We start from the raw sequence: 18717 nt of genomic DNA, 5'->3' as shown, positions 1-18717 counted from the left end.
CTTACAACATGTTTTGCTACGCCTACGCGACCAATCGCGATGTGTTTCTTGGGTTAGGTACATTCAACACATAACAGCCTAGTAGTCTATATACGTGTGTGTTTCCGTAGTGAGCTCATAGGCCCGAGGTGACCAGACGTCCCCGATTTTCGGGGACAGTCCCCGATTACAGTGTGTTGTCCCCGATGAACAAGTGTCCCCGAAAATGTCCCCGATTCGTCAAAATGTTCAGGAATTTCGAAAATATCCCACATTATTAGTAAAATAATTGTAAAAACAAAATTTAGTCAAGTTTGCAGTCGCAGAACGGAACTTATAACCAGTATTTCAGGTGGGCCAGTGTAAAGTGGAAACACTGTTAAAAATATGCTAGATCGATCTAGCCTAGCACTCTTTCGACCGTATAAATGGCAACTACGGCGACACAACGACACTTATAGTGTGAGCATGAGCAAATCACACGAAAAGTAAGTGGATTTCATTTAAGAAAAAGCTACATTTTTTGAAAATAAAATTGATTTAAAAAGTGCTTCAAAGTATCACCATTTTACATCTAAGCACCTTAGGCACTTGAAAATTTTCTAAAGGGGAGGGGGACAGTCACGATTTCAGTCACGAAAATATGGTCACCTTATCTGAGGCTGAGTCTGTAATAGGGCGCAAAATTCGTCGATAAGTTCTCAGTTCTCATCAGAAAAGGCGAATTAACATTCGCTAGACTGTTTGAGTGAGCCCTAGAAAGTGCAAAAGAAGGGTCCGCAGGGGGAATGATAACATCTTTTGTTGATTGGGGGGGGGGGGGGTTACACTCCCAGGCAAGTCAGATATCATGCTGATCATCTTTGAATACTGACAGAAAGAGCATAGTCTATTCAGATTTTTAAAGAGAATTATCGATGACTTTTTCAGTGATCAGTTTTGTCGTTAGTAATACCTATGTGGAAATAACATAAAACGTCAGCTAACTAGAGTGACCATCTGTACCCTACATTGCTGACACAATAACCGATTTGCCACAGTTTGTCATGTAAACTGTTTGGTATGTATTTTGTACTAGCTTATTCTGCCCCACCAATCAAACCCTTCGCCCCCCCTTTGCCCCCCCCCCGATGGAAAAGTCTGGCTACGCCACTGTTGTTGGGGTATGACATGCTTATCTAGAGTGACAACTAGTATTGCTCGATACAGGTGGCAGTTGCCAACAGTGGAATTAAAACCTTCTTTACCGGTTTCGATCCTCTTGCCTTAGAAGCGTAGCTTTACCTACAAACCTGCAGGTGGTGTATTGAACCTGATATCCAGTACTCATTAGTTTTCTTACGGTTGGTTCCAATATGGCCAACGGATTACTATTGTCAGATTGAGTTAAAATTTTTTATTGATGATTGAATGGATGCTAACAACCCTTTTGTTTTATTTCTCTGTTTCTCCAATAATTAACAAAACACTACTTTTACTGAAATATTGTAAGTCAAGCAGCGTCCACAGCGCATCCTATTTGTTTATCGTAGCTATATTTCGTGCAAGTGGAACGGTCTGAATAACATTTGCAATTCCAGGAACGCATATATACGATTAAGAAAATGAAATTGGTACACATTTGTTTTGCAATACTATAGATGCACTCCAAGATAATGCTAAACATTTTAACTGAATCATTGCATTTGCAAACACTGTGCCAGGCGATGACTATGGTCTTTTTCCTTTCCAAATGATTTGAATAATAATGACAAAAGTAATAATACTAACGTATAATGGTGAATTCCAGAAACATAATTAGATGCACGTTCCAACTTACATACGTGGCCAACCGTGTATTTTTCTTTTCTTTTCTGGGGACCTATTATTTGAAGGATAACCGTTGACGTAATTTCAGTAACTGCGCATCTGTCCAAGTCCATCATATCACAAGTTCTTCATTAAAGGATTAGATGATAAAGATAAATGTTTTTCTTCTTTTTTGGGGGGTCAAACTAAAAGATCTTCGTAGCCGGGAAAGAAAAATGATTATGACGATTAGAAACTTTTCCAAAATTAATCAGGGATAATTATTTTTTGTCGAAAATATAAATAGTTTTAATTATATAATAGAATTTAAAAGATGAAATCAGTCCATTACTTCCATAAAAGAAATAATAATATGGCGTGAAACAATTTGTGTATTTATTTGGATATAGAAAATGCATAATACTACCAACAAAAATGTTTAATATTCTTATTAACATCTGCGTATCGTTCATAATGTATACGATTGATACTATATCATCGTTAGTAATTTAGACTGATAGTTTGTGACGATTAAATATTTAACGGTTGTCATATTTCAGACATTTACGTTGACATTGTATGTCTATTTCACACTACCACAGACCCTACACATCTAATATAGACAAGTAGTCATATTTATTTAATCAGCTGAATGTATCTATTGTATACTTTCTTTAATTTATATCACGTGACTACTTGACTCTATATCATCGTTAGTAATTTAGACTGAGAGTTTGTGACGATTAAATAGTTAACGTTTGTCATATATTATATATTTACGTTGTTTGACATTGTATGACTATTTCACACTACCACAGACCCTACACATGTAATATTGACAAGTAGTCATATTCATTTAATCAGCTGAATATATCTATTGTATACTTTCTTTAATTCATATCGCGTGACTACTTAACTCCCTACTACCTTCCTATACCCCACCGATGACAACACTTTTTGAATGCCTTCCACCATTTCAGACATTGTTCTTTCTTTAACATTCTAAATTATTTTAACTATTTCACACCTCCCTTACCCCCCTCCCTCCCTCCTCAAAAAAAACAAACAAAAAAACATGTCTAATATTAACAGGCAAGTCGTCATATTTAAGTACTTCCCTAGTCATATCAATGGCTCTTTCTTCAATGTTCATTGAATGAACTTTACCATATACAACTCCCTACTGATACCACCAACACATCCTCAACAAATTTATAGGCAATTACAAATACAATTTATTGAAGATAAAAAACACCCTAAGTATTTCAACGAAATTTCAACGATATAATATGACTCCAACCAGGCTAACATTTTTATATATAATGTCCATTTGGATGCCAACAAAATCAGTAAGTCATAACGTAAATTGTGTACAAAAATGTGGTTTTATTCTGAAAAATCGCGATATTGTTTAAAATGCTTTGGATAACTATATTGGGTGCAAACAAATCACGTATCGTTTTAGATCAGTTTAGTGTCACAGTAGCACTGTTGAGGAAACATTTTATGCATCCACGCTAATATATATAATTGAATTGTACCGTTCTTAACATTTCTCTTTTTAAAACAGTCTATTTACAACGCGACACTGTTGTTGCAAGATAACAACAACAAAAATCAAATTCAAAATTAACCCCAAACGTCATGATTTTGTAGGAATTTATTCGCTAAACAATAGTCTTGAAAAAAACAAATGATGAACAATTAAACAAGATGATTTTCGCTGTTCTAAATAATTAAATGAAAGAAAACTGTAACACAGAGATGCATGTTTACCGATCGTCCAGGTGATGTTCAGCGGTACATCTCTTTGATGTATTAATAGAAAACCAAGAGATGTACGATGTACGACATGTACTGTAGCTGTACATGTGTTATATCACGTGACTCATTACAATGTGATTGACATGCCTAGAAATTAAACTAGGACGAATGCTGGCACAGTGCATCGCCTTGTGTATACTCAGTGAAGCCTTGAAAATAGTGAGGGCGCTTTGCATTGTACGGCAAAAAAAACATATCATTGGTACGTCTGCGTACATACATTGTGCATTCGACTTTGAAATATGAATTTGATTTTACCCGTTTTTGTGAAAGAGTAGGTGTACTTTCACAAACAGAGACCTGTTATGGCGTCCAGAGTGCTTAGTTCTTAGTAAGTAGTTGAATCAGTAGGCGTGAATGTTACTACGATTATAATCGAGTTAAAGGAGCTGACGAGTATTCAAGATCAAAAGAGCACTGACATAATACCATGCTAAAAACACGACAGTTTTTAAACATTTTTTTCGACACTGAAATGGGGGGAGCGGTCGCTCCCCCTGCTCCCCCCTGGCTACGTACCTGGTATTTGATATAAGTATATTATTCGAGGAAGAATGGCTGCCTTAAATATCAAGCTCAGGGAAGCTGCATCTGCACCTTCATTTGTCATATAACTCTCGCTCAATATTGCTCTCCACCAAACGTAAAACGTCTCAATTTGTTGTGCATATTTACAAGTGATGTCAGGTTTTTTCAGCAGAACCATTTTACTATCATCCTTAAATTCAAATGTCCGTTAAAGTTTTTACGGTTGTCACACAGTGTGAAACACAATTTGATTTGCCCCTAGTTTCTCCTTTCTATAGTTGTAAATAACGTTACATTGTATGTATACAGCCTTAGCCTATAGGTTACTGTGGTAGGCTACTTTCGAGATACACTTCCTTATTCAGCAACGATTTCTCTAGTGCGCAATCACGGAACTCGGGTGAAACTGACCGACGTATAAGTACGGGTATGTAGCTACAGTGTTAGATCACGTACTTATTTCATATACATACGCTATATGCTTCACGAGATTGTACAAAGCTTATGCACTAAGATTTCAGGCACACAAATGCATAGTGATTTTGACAAGAACCAGTACTAAGTGGAATTTAGTAGATTTCGACTTTCATATTACAATGGGCTTTACTTCCTCAGATTATGCTCTATTTAATATTTTATGTAATTTATTGATTTTCGACAGTTTTGAAGTGTCCATAACCACTATAAATACGACGTCGTATCTTCATTATGTTCTCCCTCTCAGCAGTAAATTACAAGATAGTCCCCTCCCTGCCGTTCTCCTTGAAAGAGTGACACAAGGGAACCTACTTGACATATAGTTCCAAACACCAACAAAAGGTAACTTTAAATAAATATATATATAAACAAAATTACACCCAATCAAAATTTGGATCGCAAATAGCTACTCTTTGCCCAAACATTCCTAATAATTGATATAGGCATACAAGTTACGGCGGGACGTAGTGTGAAAAATATCAATGTGTCTGAGTAGTGAGGAACAAGCGTTAATGTTAACAACTCTATCGCTATATTATTACTCTGCAATAAAACAAAATGAGTTGTAGCCTGCTAGACTGATCTGTAACACCTAGAGATAAATAAAGTATTGCTATAACTAGCTTAATTCTATGACCTACATGTAGGCAAATCATATATAATAGTATACACAACGTTGCGCTAATTGGCTAAACGCTAAATGGGCCTATACATTAAGTAAAAAGTAACTTTAGTCATTTTGTACGTACACTTTAATTCGCCTGATCCAATCTTCTCATAAAATAAAGTAAAAGACGACTCCGTGGTGTACAATAACCACTATGGATTTCTGCACTCAGCTTCATCGTGGAAGTTGTTTTTGAGACTATGTCATAATGCAGCACATATATAGTTTAGTGAAGAGCGCAAACCAGCCAAAAAAAGTATTGTCCTACAACACGCGATATATATATATAGATATACATAACATACATAATATCATCATAATGTGAGGTCAATAGTGTCTACCATGCGCGTGCGGTTGAACTGACGGAAGGATGCAATAACTATTAATCCAAACATTGCTTAAAGATATTTATTAGAAATATTCCTAGCACGGTCATTTCCTTTGCCGGAGAAATCCAAACAATATCTAAACTGATTGAATTCGGTTTCATTTTCTATTTTACCCGCTGTAAGTTTAACAGTGTGTTGGAAGGATGGAAAAAGTATCAAAGAAAAAAATAGAGTAGAGCTGAAGAGGCCACACGTATATCTTTTCGTGCAAATCCAATTCACAGAAATGGTAGCAAACATAAAGAAAAGTAATACAAAAAGAGGAATAGAAAATATAGGAGTATATTAAATAAATATAAAACAAACGAAAGAATACTTGACAAAGGAAAAGGATAGAAATGCTGTTGATCTGTAACTAATTATAGCAATCCTAATATATTACATTAGTAGTTGCTATAGTTTTGCTCCCCTGTATCAAGTGTAGCAATCCTAATATGCTACATTAGTAGTTGCTATTGCTTTATTCCCCTGTACCAAGTATAGCAATCCTTATATGCTACATTAATAGTTGCTATAGTTTTGTTCCCCTGTACCAAGTGTAGCATTTCCTAATATGTTACATTCATAGTTGATATAGTTTTGTTTTACTGTACCAAGAATAGCAATCCATATATGCTAGATTAGTAGTTGCTATAGTTTTCCTCCCCTGTACCAAGTGTATCAATCCAAATATGCTACATTAGTAATTACCATATTTTTGTTCCCCTGTACCAAGTCTAGCAATCCTAGTATATGGCATTAGTAGTTGCTATAGTTTTGTTCCCCTGTACCAAGTGTAGCATTTCCTAATTTGTTACATTATTAGTTGCTATTGCTTTGTTCCTCGTACCAAGTATAGCAATCCTAATATGTTACATTAATAGTTGCTATAGTTTTGTTTTCCTGTCCCATGTATAGCAATCCTAATATGTCACATTATTAGTTGCTATTGCTTTGTTCCCCTGTACCAAGTCTAACAATCCTAATATGTTACATTAGTAGTTGTTATAGTTTTGTTCCCCTGTACCAAGTGAAGCATTTCCTGATATGTTACATTAACAGTTCATATAGTTTTGTTTTCCTGTACCAAGTATAGCAATCCAAATATGCTACATTAGTCGTTGCCATATTTTTGTTCCCCTATACCAAGTCTAGCAATCCTAATATATGGCATTAGTAGTTGCAATAGTTATGTTCCCCTGTACCAAGTGTAGCAATCCTAATATGTTACATTAGTAGTTGCAATAGTTTTGTTCCCTGTACCAAGTGTAGCATTTCCTAATATGTCACATTAGTAGTTGCTATTGCTTTGTTCCCCTGTACCAAGTATAGCAATCCTAATATGTTACATTAATAGTTGCTATAGTTTTGTTCCCTGTACCAAGTGTAGCATTTCCTAATATGTCACATTAGTAGTTGCTATTGCTTTGTTCCCCTGTACCAAGTATAGCAATCCTAATATGTTACATAATAGTTGCTATAGTTTTGTTTTCCTGTCCCAAGTCTAGCAATCCTAATATATGGCATTAGTAGTTGCTATAGTTTTGTTCCCCTGTACCAAGTGTAGCATTTCCTAATATGTCACATTATTAGTTGCTATTGCTTTGTTCCCCTGTACCAAGTATAGCAATCCTAATATGTTACATTAATAGTTGCTATAGTTTTGTTTTCCTGTCCCAAGTGTAGCATCCCTAATATATGACATAAGTAGTTGCTATAGTTTTGTTCCCCTGTACCAAGTGTAGCAACCTTTATATTTAATATTATTATTTGCTATAGTTTTGTCCCCCAATATCAAGTACAGCAATCCTAATATGCTACATTAGTAGTTGCTATAGTTTTGTTCCCCTTTATCAAGTGTAGTAATCATAATATGCTACAATAGTATTTGCTATAGTTTTGTTCCCCTGTATCAAGTGTAGCAATCTTTACATGCTACAATATTATTTGCTATAGTTTTGTTCCCCTGAATCAACTGTAGCAATTCTAATATGCTACATTAGTATTTACTATAGTGTTGTCTCCTTGTACCAAGTGTAGCAACCCCAACATGCTACATTAGTAGTTGCTATAGTTTTGTTACCCAATTACACGTGCAGCAATCTTAATATGTTACATTAGTACTTGCTATGGTGTTGTTCCCCTGTACCAAGAGTAGCAATCCTGATATTTTACATTAGTAGTTGCTATACTTTAGTCTCCCTGTACCAAATGTAGCAATCTTCATATTCTACATTAGTGGTAGCTATAGTTTTGTTCCCAGTGTAGCAATCCTCATATTTTACGTTAGTGGTTGCTATATTTTTGTTCCCCTGTACCAAGTGTAGCAACCCTAATATGCTACAGTATTGGAAGTACTTTAGCTTGTTGACGGTATAACATGCACCCACAATATGACATATGCTCGTGTTACTATGCGTTATGATACTGTCGAGCACTACTCCCTGTTTACTGTTATTCACTCATATGTGTTAATTGGATGATACTAAGTGTTCCCTATTTGACCTAATATCCCATGCATGATGCAAAGTTACATTTTTACTAGTAGCAATTGGGGCAGCACTAACCAAACTTTCCGTGAAATTCGAGGTTGCTAGAGTTGTAGCCATATGACAATATACATATCGACATAGGCGTAGGAATTTGGGGTGGGGGTTGCAACCCATAGGAAGATCACAAAATGAAATCTTAGAAAAGAGCAAAGTAGGTTAATGTCTAACAACGGGGTTCGAAACAGACCTCTGATCAGAGTCCAGCGATCGCTATAAATGTCTTTCTTCTTTTCGGCTGTTTAAAATGCCTAAACATTTTCCGTTATTCGTTTACTATTTTAAATATTGAATATTGTCAGTAACAGTTTGATCAATATTAGAGATGGAATCATTGATAAACGTTGCGACCTCAAGATCATTTTCAATTCCATTATCACAATATGTAAAAGCTTATAATTATTAACCCGGGCAGAATTCTTTCGTTTTGCCAATGACTTCCTTAAATGTCACACAATCATGAGATCTCAGAAAGTCGTTCCATGGATTACTTCCGGTATTGTTCGTTAAGTGGAAATGGGGGGACGGGGTAATTGTAATCTGTATAGGGAAAGTGCCCCCAGTCTATACTATTTCACTGTCGTCTAACTGTATGTCCCTTAATACAATTTACCTGTCCAGCATATGGTGGTATAGGAACCAGACAAGTGTCTTCAGCAGATGTGGGACAATAGCAAATACAGGACGGACAGTAATAAAGTCAGGCACATACTGAGTCTAATACTACAGACATGTTTGGTTATCGGATGGAATAATCCTTTACAACACTACGAGTTACACTAAACGTGTGTCTAAACACGTAACCGACTGCACTAACGTTCAACTCTTAATTAAAATATACTTATTACTTCTCTTACTGCAGTACAATGTCACATAGTCACGGGTTGTATGTACAATGCAATATATTACAAGCACAGTAGACTCCATGCAGCAGTTTTCTTGTATAACTGCAACTTACTAACAACATGTTGTAATCGTACAAGTTAATGAGATGAAGTGTTATTCATAGTACAATACAGTTACTTTACAATATTTTACAGTTTCATATCAGCTTCAGCTTGAATCACGATAGAAATGTTATAAAACATATGTAACTATATAATAAATTCATTTAACTGTATGGAACTTGCTACGTCACGGCCATTTGACATCACTAGGGTTGATTTGAAATCAAACAGCTCCTCTTGTAATGTACAGCATAGACTGGTCATACGAATCAAACCTACTTGTTACGTTAACGGTAGAAAATAACGTTATCTCGCCCTGCAGTCTAATAGTACTGTCACGTGTTTTTTTTTATATATAGAAACTGGCTAGAAATGTGATTTTTCTCCTTGATGGTCAAATTAATCTTACTTCTACTCCGATTATCTCTCTTGGAACTATTTCGTTTACCTCTCCAGACTCTACAATTTGACATTATAAAATGGCGGAACGGTTTATCATTCTTATCCCTGTTACGATGTGGTTCAATGTAATTCACATATACACACAGTATGGAATGAAAAAACATGTCTTCATTACTTACTGTTGAATCAAAGTATTGCGACCCCTGAACAGATAGTTTCCTGATTCGAGAAGTTTCCATTTATTAACAAATAAACATATATATATATATATATATATATATATATAAACTTACAAGTCAATACACACTGACTGATCTAGTGTATAACCTTTGTGGGCTCAATGGATACGCCATTGTGTGCAATGCAGTGTGTAGCTTGAAACAACAACATGGGATGTTCACATCGTTTACTGAGTATGTTTAATTGCCTTTATTCATCCGGTATCCCAATATAATCACTATTAGTTTCGATAACAGAAACCGGACAATTCCGACCATCTTGAGATCAGTTTTGAATAAGCAAACGAGTAGCTAACTGTATGTATACCAACATTGTATAACCTGTAAAATAGACAATCAAAGACGTGGACTTGAACAAGCATGCAGTAGTGATTAGAATTTAGAAAATTGTGTATGTACTATGATATAGGTATGGTATGATATGGAATGCTAAACTTAACGAGAATTACATTTGCGAAAGTTGCAACCCTTGTTAATAACTGGAAACTTTTATACTGCCAACGTCTAAATCTGAATATTTTCTTTGTGGAGGATTTTAAGTCGACCCGTAATGATAATATCAAGATGATTTACCTCCAAACTCTCTGTATTAGTAGTTACATTACACAAGGCTGAATAAACGATACCATGCCTTTCTACGAACTGAATTCGTAACATGTTTGTGTTAGATCCCTCTTTATAATGATAAAGTATATTTTGTTGCAAGTGTACATCAGTAAAGCGACCAAAGAGATTCACAGTTATGTAGCCTGGAGTCTGCAGTCATAACTGACCTCTAGTTTTACTAAAAATCACGTGATAGGAATAGCCGTGGTAGCAATTTACAAGTCGACTTTTAACAAAATAAAAGTAATATAGAAACCAAGATAACTTAGTAAACTTACATCTATTAAGTCGAGCTCATTGGTACAGTCGTAGAATACCCGAATCTAACAATAATTGTAGCAATTGTGTTGATTTTGTGGGTTCGTTGCTTTCAGCATTTTCAGATTGTGGTACCATTTACGATTTGTGCAAAACATTTTTAAGGAGATAAATATCATTTAAAGGTGGGCGCTCAAACCTAGGCTTGCAATAACGTGCTGTCGAAGTTTCCAAACGTAATGAAAGTTTGCTTTGCCTCTACGACTAATACTCGCAGTGTGATATACATTTTGTCAACGGTTCAGGATTTATGTTTACCTGCAACTGAGGACGTCGCTGGCTTTATATTTCAACGCAGACGATCCTTTTCTATAACGAAAATATCTAGCTTTTTTGATATCAAAATAAGAATAAAAATCATATTAGTTAAACAGACAACAATTTAACAGATTAAGCAAAAATGATCTTAAGGTAAATTATCCAAATGCAAAATCTGAAAGTGACATCTTGTCGCTATTCTAACGCCAGTGAGCCTTTGATTGTCCGTGATGTTATTTGATAAACGTATATGGCAAGCCATGTGGGACAAACACTGCAAAATATATCCGCGTATTAATTGGAATATACATGTGTTGTAGCCTACATGTGTAAAGTTTCGCTTTTTGAAGCGATCTCGCGAGCCCGCCAAAACATATATCGTTGGTATATGTACACAGCAAGAGCGGAAATGTTTTTTCGTGTATATTCTAATTAATCCGTGCATATATTGGATTTAATCCCCATATGTATTTTATTTAATACATGTATATATTCGAATTAATACGTGTATATATTCGAATTTATACGTGTATATATTCGAATTAATATGCGGGTATATTTAAGCCATATGATTGGCTAATAATATAAACGCGTATATATTCCAATTAATACGCGTATAAATTCCAATTAATACGCGGATATATATTGCGGTGTTTGTCCCACATGGCTTGCCATAAACGTAATGTAACTATACTTAAAAGATACTTTCATTTTGAGGTCAATCTGAACGCTGCCCTTCTTGTCTTATCACATTGTTTACGTACTCTCGAGAAGGAAGTCATTTAGCAGGCGCGTATCCAGGATTTTCTAACCCGGGGGCGCGAATTACTATCTAAGCGGAGCGCCACCATCAGTTGGCGCGGAGCGTACAAGAAAATTTCTGGTTTTGATACCCCCCAGATCACCGGAAATGGCACTTCTCGGGCTTGAAAATGAGCAACCAGATGTACACTTTTGCCTGAGAACCAAGTATTTCCCAAAAGTTTTTTCCATCCATAACCTTTTTGAAAAATTTTGGCTTTTTTTCGGGCAAGTCATTACAGCCCCCAAATCCAATCTGGCTCCTACGCCTTTGACTACACACATTGACAGTTTTTGAGGCTGTTCATCGTGGAACATGCATTTCAATGCTCATTGATATGATGTTATATCTGCTCTTTGCTTTACAAATTCGAACTGGCGTGTAGCGAGTAATTGCCAAGGGAGGGCGAAGCCTGTAGGCAAACTATGAGTTGGCGCGAAGCGTACAAGAAAAATTTTGGCCGAAAATGCCTCCCAAATCGCTGGAAATGACACTTCCCAGGCCTTGTAAGTTGCATCTAAGCATTGTCTGTTTTGAAATTACTAGCGATGTCATAAAGAAATTTGCTCGGGGGGGGGGGGCGGTCGCCCCCTTCCCGAAATGCGTTATGTTCCCCGACCACTCGGTCGAGTTCAAGTACATTAGTGAGAGAGGAAAAACGGAAACGTCAAAAATGGAGTTGTCGGGGTAAGGGGTAGGGTGAGGCGCACACCCCCTCCGTAATCCTTGATCTGTCACTGGCTACCCTGTGTATATAATAGGGATCTTTCTCTTCCCGAGGTCTTGGCTATCTTCTACTCCCTCCTTTTCTCCTTTTTCTCTCTTTTTTCTTTTTCTTTTCCCTTCCTTCCTCTCCTCCTTTTCTTTTTTCCCCTCCTTTTCCCTTTTTTCTTCTCTTTTTTTTTCTCTCCTCTTTTCCTTACCCGGGGGGCGCGCGCCCCCAACGCCCCCCCCCTGGATACGCACCTGTTTAGCTACGTAAGTGCTGTCTGAGCGCGATTTCAAAGAAAAGGCGGAAATTTAAGGTCAATCGATATAAAGGTAACATTCGTAGTCATATACAGACTGTGCGCTTGAATCCAACCAATTCATAAAAGCAGTATTACCATTCTCGGACGGAGTATGGCGTGGTTATCGGAAGTGTTAAACACGGAAAATGACATTCTTGTTGGGGTATGACGTGCTTACTAGTGTTGTTCGATACAGGTGGCAGTTGGCAACAGTGGAATTAAGACCTTCTTTACCGGTTTCGAACCTCGTGCCTTAGAAGCGTAGCTTTACCTCCAAACCTGCAGGCGGTGTATTGAACCTGATTTCCTGTACTCATTAGTTCTCTGACGGTTGGTTCCAACATGGCCAACGGATTACTATTGTCAGATTGAGTTAACATTTTTTATTGATAATTGAATGGATGCTAACAACCCTTTTGTTTTATTTCTCTGTTTCTCCAATAATTAACAAAACACTACTTTTACTGAAATATTGTTAGTCAAGCAGCGTCCACAGTGCATCCTATTTGCTTATCGTAGCTATATTTCTTGCAAGTGGAACGGTCTGAAGAACATTTGCAATACCAGGAATGCATATATACGATTAAGAAAATGAAATTGGTACACATTTGTTTTGCAATACTATAGATTCACTCCACGATAATGCTAAACATTTTAACTGAATCTTTGCATTGGCAAACAGTGTGCCAGGCGATGACTATGGTCTTTTTCATTTCTTAAATGGTTTGAATAATAATGACAAAAGTAATAATACTAACATATAATGGTGATGTCCAGTAACATAATTAGATGCACGTTCCAACTTACATACGTGGCCAACCGTGTATTTTTCTTTTCTTTTCTGGGGACCTATTATTTGAAGGATAACCGTTGACGTAATTTCAGTAGATGCACATCTGTCCAAGTTCATCATATCACAATTTCTTCATTAAAGGATTAGATTATAAAGATTAATGATTTTCCTTCTTTTTTGGGGGGGTCAAATTAAAAGGTCTTCGTAGCCGGGAAAAAATGATTATGATGATTAGAAACATTTCCAAAATTAATCAGGGACAATTATTTTTTGTCGAAAATATAAATAGTTTTAATTATATTTTAGAATTTAAAAGATGAAATCAATCCATTAATTCATATAAAAAAATAAATAATAATATGACGTAAAACAATTTGTGTACTTATTTGGATATAGAAAAGCAAAATACTACAAAAACAAAATGTTTAATATTCTTATTAACATCTGCGTATCGTTCATAATGTATACGATTGATACTATATCATCGTTAGTAGTTTAGACTGATAGATTGTGACGATTAAATATTTAACGGTTTCCATATATCAGACATTTACGTTGACATTGTATGTCTATTTCACACTACCACAAACCCTACACATCTAATATAGACAAGTAGTCATATTTATTTAATCAGCTGAATGTATCTATTGTATACTTTCTTTAATTTATATCACGTGACTACTTGACTCTATATCATCGTTAGTAGTTTAGACTGATAGATTGTGACGATTAAATAGTTAACGTTTGTCATATTTCATATATTTACGTTGTTTGACATTGTATGTCTATTTCACACTACCACAAACCCTACACATGTAATATTAATATACAGGTAGTCATATTCATATAATCAGTCATATTCATATAATAATTAATTAATATGCATAATAATAATTAATATACAGGTAGTCATATAATCAGTCATATTCATATAATCAGCTGAATGTATCATACTTTCTTTAATTGATATCGCGTGACTACTTAACTCCCTACTACCTTCCTATACCCCCACCAATGACAACACTATCTGAATGCCGTCCACCATTTAATACATTTTCTTTCTTTAACATTCTAAATTTTTTTAACTATTTCACACCTCCCTTACCTCCCACCCCCCTCCCCAAAAAACAAATAACATGTATAATATAAACAGGCAAGTAGTCATATTTAAGTAATAACCTATTCATATCAATGGCTCTTTCTTCAATTGTCACTGAATGAAGTACTTCACCCTACAACTCTCTCCTGATACCACCAACTCTACCCCTCTCTTCTAAGAGTTTATATATTTGACATCCCTTTTTGAATTTCCTTCTAAAATAACACCCGTCCCGACAACAGGTTCTTAATTTTTACATTACTTTTTCCAACAAATTAATAGGCAATTACAAATACAATTTATTGAAGATAAAAAACACCCTAAGTATTTCAACGAAATTTCAACGATATAATATGACTCCAACCAGGCTAACATTATTATATATATAATGTCCATTTGGATGTCAACAAAATCAGTAAGTCATAACGTAAATTGTGTACAAAAATGTGGTTTTATTCTGAAAAATCGCGATATTGTTTAAAATGCTTTGGATAACTATATTGGGTGCAAACAAATCACGTATCGTTTTAGATCAGTTTAGTATCATAGTAGCACTGTTGAGGAAACATTTTATACATCGACGCTAATATATATAATTGAATTGTGCCGTTCTTAACATTTCTCTTTTTTAAAACAGTCTATTTACAACGCGACACTGTTGTTGCAAGATAACAACAACAAAAATCAAATTCAAAATTAACCCCAAACGTCATGATTTTGTAGGAATTTATTCGCTAAACAATAGTCTTGAAAAAAACAAATGATGAAAAATTAACCAAGATGATTTTCGCTGTTCTAAATAATTAAATGAAAGAAAACTGTAACACAGAGATGCATGTTTACCGATTTTCATGTTCAGCGGTACATCTCTTTGATGTATTAATGGAAAACCAAGAGATGTACGATGTACGACATGTACTTTAGCTGTACATGTGTTATATCACGTGACGCATTACAATGTGATTGAGATGCATAGACATTAAGCTAGGACGAATGCTGACACAGTGCATCGCCGTGTGTATATCAGTGAAGGAGGGCGTTGTGGTCAAGTGATTAAGGCAGTGGACTTGTGATCTAAGGATTACAGGTTCGAGCCCTGGCCAGATCATTGCGTTGTGTCCTTTGGGCAAGGCGCTTTATCTCCATTGCCTCTCTTCACCCAGGTGTATAAATGGGGACCTGCGAGGTAACTTGTAAATATAGTTGCGTGCGCCGGTTTGTGGCTGCACCCTATGGGAAGTCACTGTGGTGCCCCAGGAGAGATTGATTGAATTGTGCACACTTTGGTGTGTAGGTGTGACAAGTTACCAATGACCAGGGGTTAAGTTGTAAAGTCGTGTGAGGAGGCATTAGCCTCATACAAGACTGTAATCCTTCAACTTTTTTTCAACTTTAAGCCTTGGAAATAGTGAGGGCGCTTTGCATTGTACGGCAAAAAAACAGATCATTGGTACGTCTGCGTACATACATTGTGCAATCGACTTTGAAATATGAATTTAATTTACCCGTTTTTGTGAAAGAGTAGGTGTACTTTCACAAACAGAGACCTGTTATGGCGACCAGAGTGGTAAGTACTATACACCTGACTGAAGAACCAACTTTGAAACCTTTCTTCGCCTCTAATGACTCGAATATGTGGAGTGTTTTGTGCAACTTTTGATGTCTGGAAAGTGTCATTTCCTGTATCTGAGAGGCACATGGCAAACATTTTACGTGCTCGTGTTATTTCAGTGCTCCACTCAGATATTCTCATAGTTGTCCCTTAAAAGTGCCGTGAAAATGTAACCCTCCCTACCCCACCACTCCACACCCCTCCTTCTGCATAGGCCTAAGTTAGGCTAAGCCTATTTCCTAGTATTGAAATGTTAGTGATAAGCCCATGACATCATAACCGTCATTCCATCTCATTCTGGAATTTGGATCTATCGTTAAGGATACGCTTTTAAGTAAAATGAGGTGATGATTATTTTTGTCAACAGGCTTTAGTTATATCGCATCCGAAAGGACAGTCACGCCGGTGTAGGGGCCTAGGCTAACTATATCCAGGGTCCATGGAATTACAATACAGCAGCTGGGCAGACGACACTAGTAAAATAATTATATTCCTATGTATTTGCTTCTATTATCGCTACCTAAGAATTACCTGTGAAACTAAAGCCCACTGCTACATTTTTCACGATTTTGGCACCCAAGTGCGGCACACGATATCACCATTTCGAGTGATATATGTCTACTTTATCACTTTAGTTATGTCAAAGACGAAGTGTTTGTATTACCCACCGGTACTTCTTGCAGTACAAGCCAAACGCCACCAGTTGGATGGGTGGCTTCAGTATAAGTCGCATGACGTCATGTGGTTGTAACAACATATCTAGATGTCTTAACTTGTTTCAGGAGTATCAAGTTATTCATTTCTGCGATTTTATTCCCTTTTTGCCAATATTTTTTTTTACAACTTTTATTTTCTGTTTCAGCGAATTTTTGTTTTGTCGACATTTCATCCTCTCTTTTAGTATGTCTAGCCTGAAGTTTAGTTATGCTACATTGCTACTCCAACTACGATAGGCTGGTAGCTGTACTAATCATATTATTAACCTATATATTTGAGCTAAAACGCAGGCTACTCCGAATTAGAAATATCTCTCGTAAGAAATATTGACCAAACTATGACATTCTTCCGACATTAAGGATGATTGATCAATGAATTACAATTTATTTCACGATGTTCAAAAGTAATTTGCAGAATGAAACTGTGAGTTAAAGAAAACAGGTTGTTACGTGTGTCTACAAAACTAAGATCGAAGACACACTGCAGAACTAACACCCCACCAACTGCCAAATCTAAGACCCTTCTGCAAAACCATAGGGTCAATACTGAGCGGCCTTGGATACCACACACACCCCCGCCCCACACACACACACTTTCCTTGATTTTTTATTGTTGTATATTTTATTTTCGAGGACAAATGATTGGATGATAAGTAAGCACTTTGAGGCCTCTATGTGTTACCCTATGGGTACCACCCCTATAGGAAAATCGTTGACAAGACGGAGCCGTGGCAAAATACACCCCATGACATTTATTAGAAACTAGGGCGTTGTGCTCCAGTCCCCTTAATGGCCACTTCACTCAGCTCATCCGCCCACCCCCCTCCCCCGAAGGTCTCTTTGGTATGTGAAACAAAGATTGATAACACAAAGCTAAGAACTAACCTACACATAAATTGGTCATGTGACTTCCTCTCAGCATAAGTAGGCTATTGCTACCATACTTCTATAATATACCAGTTTCTTTCGGAAGTGTACATTTTAAAGCACCTTTTTGCGTCCTTTCATATGGTTTTATGGTTTTATAACGACATAGATAACTAACTATTCAAACCTTAATTCAAAGGGTGGCATAAAAGTCGAAACATTTACAATTTTCAACGTCGGTTTTCTCGAAGATACTTTCCGTTAGGAGCGCAATAAACCTCGCCCCTATACGTTTAAAGTTTGAACGTCATTGACCAATACGTAAACTAACACCATGGTATATTTCATATACATTGTCTATGGCAGTGCATGGTACCAACGCAACTTTTTGAATCTATTTTTAGCAACGGCTCATATTAGCTACTCACTGATTTGGTTAAATTCAAACTAGTGGGTGTGGGCGAACTGTGGGAATTTGTCGGAAGACATTTTTCTCATTATTCGCAGAAGTCCCTAATTACTCTCCAATTTACGCTGTTGGCAGAAGAAAATGTTGGCTATATCTTTGTTTGCTGTTGTATTGTGTGATATATTATATGTAAAAACTCGATAGACATGTCAAACATGTGGAAAGCGCCGACGCAAATGCAAAATGCTGCTTTAAAGCAGGAGATCCCAAGATAAAAGAATGTTAATTTCCAACTTATGACAAGTTTTTTGTGAAATCGAGAATCACCCTTTTCTGTCCTGACATTCTTGATCAGCCACTGGTTACAAGGCTACATATATCATTATACACTTCAAATGGGGTAAGTTTCGCAACTCCATACATTGTAAAATTGTTTTGTTTTTTAATCACCGTACTGTA

At 36.3% G+C, this 18717-nt stretch overlaps 2 protein-coding genes across 17 annotated transcripts in view; one reads left to right on the top strand and one right to left on the bottom strand.

Annotated features, from left to right (window-relative positions):
- LOC139970036 (NLR family CARD domain-containing protein 4-like) overlaps nt 1-5778 on the bottom strand; it is a 554750-nt gene extending 548972 nt beyond the window's left edge. Inside the window, exon 1 of the mRNA XM_071975614.1 lies at nt 5346-5778. The gene's annotated coding sequence lies outside the window, so the exon portion shown is untranslated. The remainder of the gene's footprint in view (nt 1-5345) is intronic.
- Nucleotides 1-18717, top strand: part of LOC139970087 (uncharacterized) — an 853056-nt gene that overhangs the window by 175177 nt on the left and 659162 nt on the right. The window lies entirely within an intron of this gene.

Source organism: Apostichopus japonicus, chromosome 7, assembly GCF_037975245.1.
Source record: "Apostichopus japonicus isolate 1M-3 chromosome 7, ASM3797524v1, whole genome shotgun sequence".
Taxonomy (NCBI): Eukaryota; Metazoa; Echinodermata; class Holothuroidea; order Aspidochirotida; family Stichopodidae; genus Apostichopus; species Apostichopus japonicus.
The sequence above is the reverse complement of the archived record's forward strand: the minus strand, read 5'-3'. Positions and strand labels throughout refer to the sequence as shown.